This window comes from Octopus bimaculoides, chromosome 6 (genome assembly GCF_046866305.1).
Source record: "Octopus bimaculoides isolate indiv1 chromosome 6, ASM4686630v1, whole genome shotgun sequence".
NCBI classification, from domain to species: domain Eukaryota; kingdom Metazoa; phylum Mollusca; class Cephalopoda; order Octopoda; family Octopodidae; genus Octopus; species Octopus bimaculoides.
This window is the reverse complement of record NC_142933.1, coordinates 34,711,219-34,720,595: the sequence shown is the minus strand read 5'-3', so window position 1 is coordinate 34,720,595 and position 9,377 is coordinate 34,711,219. Positions and strand designations below refer to the sequence as shown.

At 34.9% G+C, this 9,377-nt stretch overlaps 1 protein-coding gene across 2 annotated transcripts in view; it reads left to right on the top strand.

Annotated features, from left to right (window-relative positions):
* Positions 1-2,184: 2,184 nt before the first annotated feature.
* Positions 2,185-9,377, top strand: part of LOC106876878 (uncharacterized) — a 239,926-nt gene continuing 232,733 nt past the window's right edge. Inside the window, exon 1 of one of the 2 annotated variants that reach the window (XM_089353736.1) lies at positions 2,185-2,527. The gene's annotated coding sequence lies outside the window, so the exon portion shown is untranslated. The remainder of the gene's footprint in view (positions 2,528-9,377) is intronic. The other variant, XM_089353737.1, reaches the window with a different exon arrangement.

Here is a 9,377-nt window from a genome sequence, read left to right as displayed (position 1 = left end):
TACTTCGATGGGTTTGAGACTAAGACACCTGTAGTCGAGAAGATAGTGTCTCTTGGCAAGTCCATGGGCCTTGAGGTTGATGATGGGGACATTAACGATCTCGTCGAGGAATACTGGAAGGAGCTGACGACTTCTGCAACTTCAAGAGCAGCAGCATTCGGATGCGGGAGAAGAGATTGGTTTTCCGGAGGAGGACAGTATAGCGGAGAATGCTATCTCTACGAGTGACACAAAGGCAGTGTTGACAAAGTGGCAGTATGTTCCTGAATCTGTAGAAAAATATCATCCTGAAAAAGTAGTTGCATGTCTTACAGCTGCTTTATTTAATGACACTGCTCTGGTTCATTTTCCTAACATTTTGAAAGGCAAGAAAAAGCAGACTTCTCTTGATGTTTCTAATGAATCGACCTGCAAATGTAAAAAGTGAAGAAAGTGTGTTCAAAAAGCCTAGATTAAGCGGATAGAGAAAACGCCAGAAATTGTTCTTCCTGAAGTCCTAATGGTAAGAGATTCTCCTTCCAAACAGTAATCCTCCTCCTCCCCCGCACGAATTCTTTTCTACTCTAGGCACAAGGCCCGAAATTTTGGGGGAGAGAGCCAGTCGATTAGATCGACCGCAGTACGCAACTGGTACTTAATTTACCGACCCAGAAAGGATGAAAGGCAAATTTGAACTGAGAACATAAGGACAGACGAAATACCGCTAAGCATTTCGCCCAGTGTTGCTAACGTTTCTGCCAGTTCGCCGCCTTTCCACACGCACATGTCCCATTTTAAGGTAATTCAGTTAATAAAACCAGTTTACGTATTTCTTTTACATTCTCTTTTTTTATAATTATCATTTTACTTGTAACTATATCTTTTCTGTTTTAAAACCCATAAAATAAAATTTAAAAATCAATTTGGGGCGTTTTCCGAGGGTTGAAACAGATTAATTATATTTTTGTTAATTTCAATGGGGGAAAAGTTGATTTGTAAAACGAGTAAATCATAAAACGAGCTCGGACATGGAACGAATTAAACTCGTACTGCGAGGTATCACTATATATATAGTGTAGACATCAGGCGTATTAAGAATATTGTTTAACATACTTTCGTCGCATGAAACTAATAGTAGCACATAAAAACATATATTGTGTTTATTAACTCATTCACACACACACATATACATACATGAAATGTTAATATTTCCATGCACGTACATATGAACGTGTTAAAAAAGAAAAAAAAACATTCAACGTATGCGTGCGTGACATTTCGAAGAGATGAAACTTCGAAGTTACTGCATAACTTTAAAAAAATGAAGCAAAATAAAAACTCAGTTATATTACAAGATATTAGACAGTAGATATCCCAAGAAAAGGAAAGAAAACGACAGCAATAGACCAATAGATAAGAGAGCATTAAAAGAGTGCTATAGTTAACTAGAGTAGAAGGAAAAAACCAGAGAAATTCGAGATACATGAAGTAAGAAGCAGATAACAGTGAGTGGGGTTGGTAGAGTGAGAGGAACGCCAGCAGCAGCAGCAGCAGCAGCAGCAGCAGCTAACAGCGCCGCCTAATGTCGAAATTTGATTGGCTAAGCGACAGACATGTAAAGCACTAGCAGACAGTAATATATTCATTAGTGTATGAGATCGCTACCTCTATAGTAGGTTGTATTTATGTATATAATATATATGCATTTACGTAAAAGGTTTTATATAGATAAAGCTTTCATTCAGATACAGTGATTTAATAATACGTTTCTATATGTAAATATACATCCCATTATTTATATATAAATAGAAAGAGAGATATAGACAAAAAGATCTTTATATATACGTATGTGTGTGTGTTAAACAAGACGAACTGAAATATATTATTATGTATAAAGATAATATGACTTAAATTAAGCCACTCTATACAGCCTAAATAACACACAATAGCCAGTAACTAATTATTTTCTTATTTTTGATGTTTAATGGTCAATTACTATAAAAGAAAAGAAAACAACATATTAAACAAGATCGAACGAATAACAAAAGTTCCATTGATAATCCATATCAAGTGAAGTGATAATTATATATATATATATATATATATATATATATATTTATATATATATATATATATATATATATATATATATATATATATATATATATATATATATATATAGTTTTTTTTACTAAGTACAGAACAGAATTTGAAATGTTTAATCTTATTTCTTTTATATAAGACACGCTTTTGAAGTAACATGTTTTATAACAAAACGTCAAAGTATTAATAATCAATCACTACACCTAAGAAGATGTGTTATATTTGTTGCATAAAAACGAACAATCATTTAAGACATAGAATCAGAAATTCAAAACAAGAGCCTTGCAAGAAACAAGATTTGATTCATTGTTAATGAAGATCGGACCACGGAGATATTGTTTAATTATATTATCTTAATTATTAATTGGATTTAGGCCAAATTACAAGAGTAAGAGAAGGAGGGAGAGAGGAAACAAAAAAAGCACACCTGAAACTTAACGAGAAGGTATGTGGAATTCAATATGGCTGTGTGTATGTGTGTGTGTTTCTGTATATGTGTGTGTGGGCTAGTCATATATATATATATATATATATATATATATATATATATATATATGCACACACACACTCACGCTTATCTTACATTTTCTTTTGCTCCGTATTGAAGTACGTTTGTGGTTGTAGTTATGTGTGTTTGTATGTGTGTGTGTGTATGTATATTCGGGGTTCACTCTTAAAGGATGGCAAACTGCTGGATATCCTAGTTAACCCCAATCTATAGTTGTCGTTTTTGTTTGTTTTCATTGATTTAGCAACCTTGTTTCTTGAATAAATTGGTTTGTTGTTTGTGATTGTAATGTTAGTGGTTGTCGATGATCGTGTGTGTGGCTGTTGATGTCTTCACTATCATCGATAGATAATTCTTTCATCAGAGATGGACACAGACATTAACCCTTTCGAATTATGTCTATTTGTCCCCCCACCTCCTTCCGTGTTTTTATATATATGTATATTATACACATACATTATCTTTCTCTCTCTTTCGTGCGTGTGTGTGTATATATACACATGTAATCTGTCTTTAGTTTTACATGTCTCGATACATTCCTGTTGTACATTTAACTCTTCTCTCTCCCTCTCCCCCCTGTATATATATATATATATATATATATATATATATATATATATATATATATATATATAGAGAGAGAGAGAGAGAGAGAGAGAGAGTGTGAGTGTGTTCTGTTAAACCAGCCGGCTTCATCCACCATATCCTTTAAATACGAATGCTTTTGGACTTAATCATGTTTTATGTCAAAAGAATAAATAGTTTAAATGTATATCCGTCCTGTAAGTTGTGCCTGTATATTTGAACGTGTCACTGTTAACTCTTTCACTACAATCTATCTATTCGCCACGTATGAACATGTCTGAGACATGATTCGCAAACTCTGTCGAATATCTTTTGCAGAATGAGAAGGTTCTACTAGCACTGATTTGGTTCCTTTATATAGCTTCTTCATGGCAATACTCGAAGTCCCATACCTCATGGTAGAACAGAAAGGGGTATGGAAGTAGTAGAGGTGCCAGAAATGCAAAAAACTAGAGAAAATAATCTTCTGGGCATCATAATTTCAGTTGTATAAAACACGGGAATACTTGAAACAAAAAAAATAATGAAAACTGCCTCTTCCTATGTGGCATGGGACTTCGAAGGACAACTATTCTAAAGCTATATATACATACACGTGTATCGATATACAGATGTCTGAGTTTGTATATAATCACTTACCCAAAGCTGATAAATATTACATGCGTGTATATACACTTATTTGGTGTAAAATGACAAATTTTTCTAATAATTCTATCTCATTCGATTTCAGTGCACACCTCATTTTATGTAACCTGTCTGCTCATCACTGTCCTTGCGACAAATAAAATAAATCATTATTTCCAATTATATATGTATATATATATACAGACGCATAAATATGCATGTATAACATATATATAATTTAATGTACACAGTGTAACAGTTTACAGATACAAACTACTTGTAGTTTCATGCATTGGAGACCTGAGTTCAAGCAGATTTTTATGCATGGAACTATTAGTAGCTTGTATCTTTATATTGTGTACATTAAAAGATATCTATTGCTCACTGGGTGGAATTCTTTGTTTTGTTGATCTTACCTTAACGGAACAGGTATACACATATTTATATAATAGTGTAGGGCCTGATAGGATAGAAATCGGTATATTTCTTATGCAGCACTCAACACGAACTTCGGGCTATCTATACTCTCACATTGGAACTTGAGAAAAATTCAAGGTTCACTGGTGCAAAAGCTCCAGGTGCCTCATTTGTTAAAGGCAATAATTATTACGAAGATTAACATATACAAGACGAATAGTGATGAAGGAATTTGTTTTTGTGTAAGCAACTACATGCATTCTTCGTATCCTTATTCGTGTAATATAGACTACACACACATATATATATACATATGTATATACATATACACACATATATATATATATATACATATATATCCATACACATAATATATATTTATATAAACATACATATATATCTATACACACATATATACATACAAATATATATATACACATACATAAATATATACATATATATAAATATATATATATATATGTATATACATATACGTGTACATATATGTATGTATATAAATATACGTGTACATACATATATCTGGATATAAATATACGTGTACATACATATATATGTATATAAATGTGTGCAAACATATATGTATGTATATAAATATACGTGTACGTACACACATAAACATGTATATATAATGAATACACACACACATATATACATACATACGCATAACTAGAGACAATGCCCATACATATATACAGGACTTATAATAATCTAGACTGTTTGGTCCTTCACAGATTGTGTGTTCGAATCTTGACTGATCAACATTTATCTCTTTCTGGGGTTGATAAATAAAGAACAGTGTAACTCTCCCTCACAGATTTTCCTTCCGAAATAAATAATAGAAAAAGGGGAAAAAAAGCCAGTGTTATCCTTGATGCCTTGTTAAAAATCTTGTCAGGATCGGTTTGCTGATAGTAGTAGTAGTGTTACGGCTATTTGGGTCCCAGTTCAGAGACAGTCGAATTTATAAGATATTAACCATGTTTCAGGTTGATGCAAAGCATTTGTGGGAGGGGGAGGAACATCATCATCATCATCAAGTCATCAATATCACAGATTTAATATAATGTTGCCTTTCTAACAAGTTTCATGTTGATTTCCCCAACTATACGCGTCTTGTATTTCATACACGCATGTATGCGTCTACACTACCGTGGAGTATATATATATATATATATATATACATATACATACATGTGTGTATGTAATATATGCATCCAACGACCTAGCTAGCAAGCGGCCAACCAACCAACCAACCAACCAGTCAGTCAGGGTTTGTGTGACTACGCATTACACATACATACATACATAGAAGCAGCCGTATTATTCGTAGCATGTGTACATGTCGCTTCGACCAATTCATTCAGTAGTTGAGACTTCGGTCACGAGGGTAAAAATTGTCAAGTCGGCTGCTGCATGCGTTCCTCTTCCTTCTACTCATCTGGATCTCTTATATAAACACACACATATATACACACTCCCTCTCTCTTTTTCTCTTTCCTCCCACATTTTAGCTCTCTTATGACTATTATTGTCTTTTCAATCCCTCTATCTCTTTTTTTTTTATTACTTTTTCACTCATACATTCCATGCCTTCTACCCTCTTTCGTGTCTAATCTCCTACTTGCTCCCTCTCATCTTCTTTTATTCTCTCTCTTCATATAATTTTTTTGCACAATCTTGCCTCTGTTACTTCTTTCCACCCGTATTTCTTTCACATTCCTTTTCTTTGAATCTCTTTGTTTATTCTCATATCTACCTTTATTCTTTCTTGATCTTTCTTTCTCAATCGTCTTCTATATTTTGACTGCCTCTCTCCTATTTCCATTTTACACTTTCTCAATTTCTTTTTGCCTTAAGCTCCTTATTCGTTCTGCCAATCTTATTTTCTTTCTCTCTCTCTCACACACACATACATTTTCTTTCTTTTTAATATTACCACTCTATCTCCTATTTTGTTTTTCTTTACCCCCTTTAATAATTTTATCATGTAATTTCCATACTTTATGTCTATTGTTCTCTCTTTAAGCATTCACTCAAACCTCATTAACTCTTTCCTTTTCTTAATGCTTAATATGTTGTATCTTTATAATCTTACATCCTCTTGCTCTCATTCTTTCTTCAACTCTTTACCCCCCCCCCTCACTGAAACCCAGTCTTTCTTCATAATATCCATCGTTACACTGTTACCTCTCTCTCCATTTCCTTTGCTTCTTTTTTTCTTTCTCTATAGTCACTTAAATCTCTCTCCAGCCTCCACTTCCTTTGCTAATTCTCCTTCCTGCCACAAACTTGATTCTTGTACGCCCCCTCCCTCCCTCTTTATTTATCGTAAATAAATTAATCACAAATTATAAACAAACGCGCAAGTCACTTCAATAAAACATGTTTGAAGTCGGTGCTGTACATATTATTTTGTAATGTGTTGTAGGCGATCCTGTCTATAGCACTACACACAGTTTGTTGAAAGGCTTAGCAAATAAAAGTACTCAATAAAATACGCGTGTTTTTAATGTAGAAAATGAGAGAAATACATCCTTGAGTATATTTATTCCCACGATGGTAGTGATTCATGGAGTCGCTGCTACTTGAGAGTTTCGCGTTCGATATTGATGTGATCCTTTAAACAAGGTTGAGTAGAAGGATTGCTTTGAGTGAAAAATTCATTAGTGACACAGTGAAGTACCAGTTTCATACAAGTATATATTTTAAAAAGATATTGAATTCGGCCATACATACTAAGGGACGTGTGTGTGCATGTAATAATTGAATATATGCACTCTTTTAATCTTAGACTGATTTGTCATTCAAAAAACGATAATGCTGGGGATATACCCCTTACATGACTCAATTCTCTGGTACAAATTTTATCTAACTCCAAGGGAGATAAAGACGGATTTATAAAGACAGCCTAAAGGGGCATAACCGGAGAAGGACGAAATAACTACAAGGTACTTTTGTTCGACACTACTTTTTCCATTTGATACCAATGTGATTTGTAAATAGGTACAAGTATAATACTTCAAGTGAGTGTATGTGTACAAAGACTCCCACATGTGTATGTGTATTTATAAATAATATATATATGTTACAAACAAATAAAATATGCATGATTTATAAATAGAATGTATATATTAATAAATCAAATGTTTCTGTGTACTAATAAATAAAATATACATTAAATATATTTTATATATGATTGTGTGTGTATATATATATATGTTAGGAAGGGCATCCAGCTGTAGAAACTCTGCCAGATCAGTTTGGAACCTGGTGCAGCCTTCTGGTTCACCAGTCCTAAGTCAAATCATCCAACCCATGCTAGCATGGAAGGCGGACGTTAAACGATGATAATGATGATATATATATATATATATATATATATATATATATATATTTGAAATCATTGTTTTTAACATCCACTTTTTCATGCTTGCACGAGTCTGACTGAATTCATTGAGGCAGATATTCTATAATTTGATAGCTTTCCTATCACCAACCCTCACCTGTTTCTGTGCAAGGTAATATTACCCCATAGTTGGACATTTTTACAGAAGGCTGGAAACAAGGGACACCACTTTGATGTCAGTGAAGCTTGTTTATACACACACATACATTGTGAGGAGTATCATTCAGTTTTCATCTACCAAATCCACATACAAGGCTTTGGTTGTCCCAGGACTATAGCAGAAATCACACATGTCCAAATACCCAGCATTGGAATTGACCTCAAAGCTATGTATGCTTAACCAGCATGAACCTGCTATACTCCCTCCTTCTTTTACACTTTAACCCCTCATCCCCTAGCATGTCCAACATGACCATTGAAGTTACCAGTCACAAAGAGAAGGTCTCTGTCATTCGTTGACGAAGTAGTCGGCAAGAGGGTGTCATAAAATCGGTCTTTCTGTCCATCGAGTAGCTTGGGCTGAGGGGCATAGGCCGAGATAATGGTTGCTAACCCATGGTGAAGGACTAATCTAATCTTAAGTATTCTATTGCATACTCTGGCTACCTCGATTGCCTTATCAACCCATTTCTCTGCAAGAAGTATACCCATGCCCCTGACCCTGTCTGTGTTCCCTGCCCAGAAAATCTTGTACCTGTGTTCTTTGCCTGTGAGGAGCCTAGCGGAACCTCCTCTCCACCTTACTTTTTGGAGGCAGCAGATATCAACATATCTCCGTTCAAGCATCTCAACAATCTCACCAGTGTGCCGACGTTGAGAGTGCCAACCCTGAGGGTGTGGGAGGTATGGGCCCGTGAGACCCTGGAGCGGGGAACGGCAGCGTCATGTACCTGAAGAGAGAGCTCGCATTTTGCAGAATTCATAAACAATCAGTAGCATTCATTTCAACCTGCATCTACTACACTATTGTTTTGCACTATATGATCGCTACCTTACATAGGAAATAAACCCTAAGTGGGGGTGGGGGTGGCGTGAAGCCTTTAGAAATGTTCATGGGAGACAGCCAGGGACTTACGGTACTGGTGGAGAGTATAGGAACTTCCGGTACTGGTGGAGAAAATAGGAACTTCTGGTACTGGTGGAGGGGGTGGGAGGGCAGGTGCACCGGGATTGAGAGAGACAGAGTAAAGCAGTAGGTTAGGGTTAGGCCATAACATGAGGGAGATAGAGAGAGATATTCTTTAGGGATTTCTGTCACATAGTTTAAGAGAATGGTAGTAATAGAAGCAGAGAGGGATTAGGCCCAGAACATGAGGGGGATTTCTGTCGCATATTGTAGAGAGACAGTAAATATTGAATGGCCTTAATATGGAATTGAGAAATAAGAGTTTTTGGTCAGCTAATCTAAGACAGAATTATAGAGATAAGTGACTGTGTGATAAAAATTAAAATTGAAATTGAATAACTTGGGTAACTGAATGAATTTGACATCGTAATGGACAACTGAAATGAATTTGACGACATTGTAATGAGACGGACAGAGTAATGAGCACTAAGTAAGCTGTTATGAATCAGTGCAAAAATAGGAAGATATGGGCGAGGTTGAAAAGACAAAAAACTTATCTGGTCATGACTCATACTTATTATAACATAGACACACATATACTCTCTCTCTCTCTCTCAAATGCACATGTGTATATACTAAATGCCACAAGATAAATTTTCAATTTATGG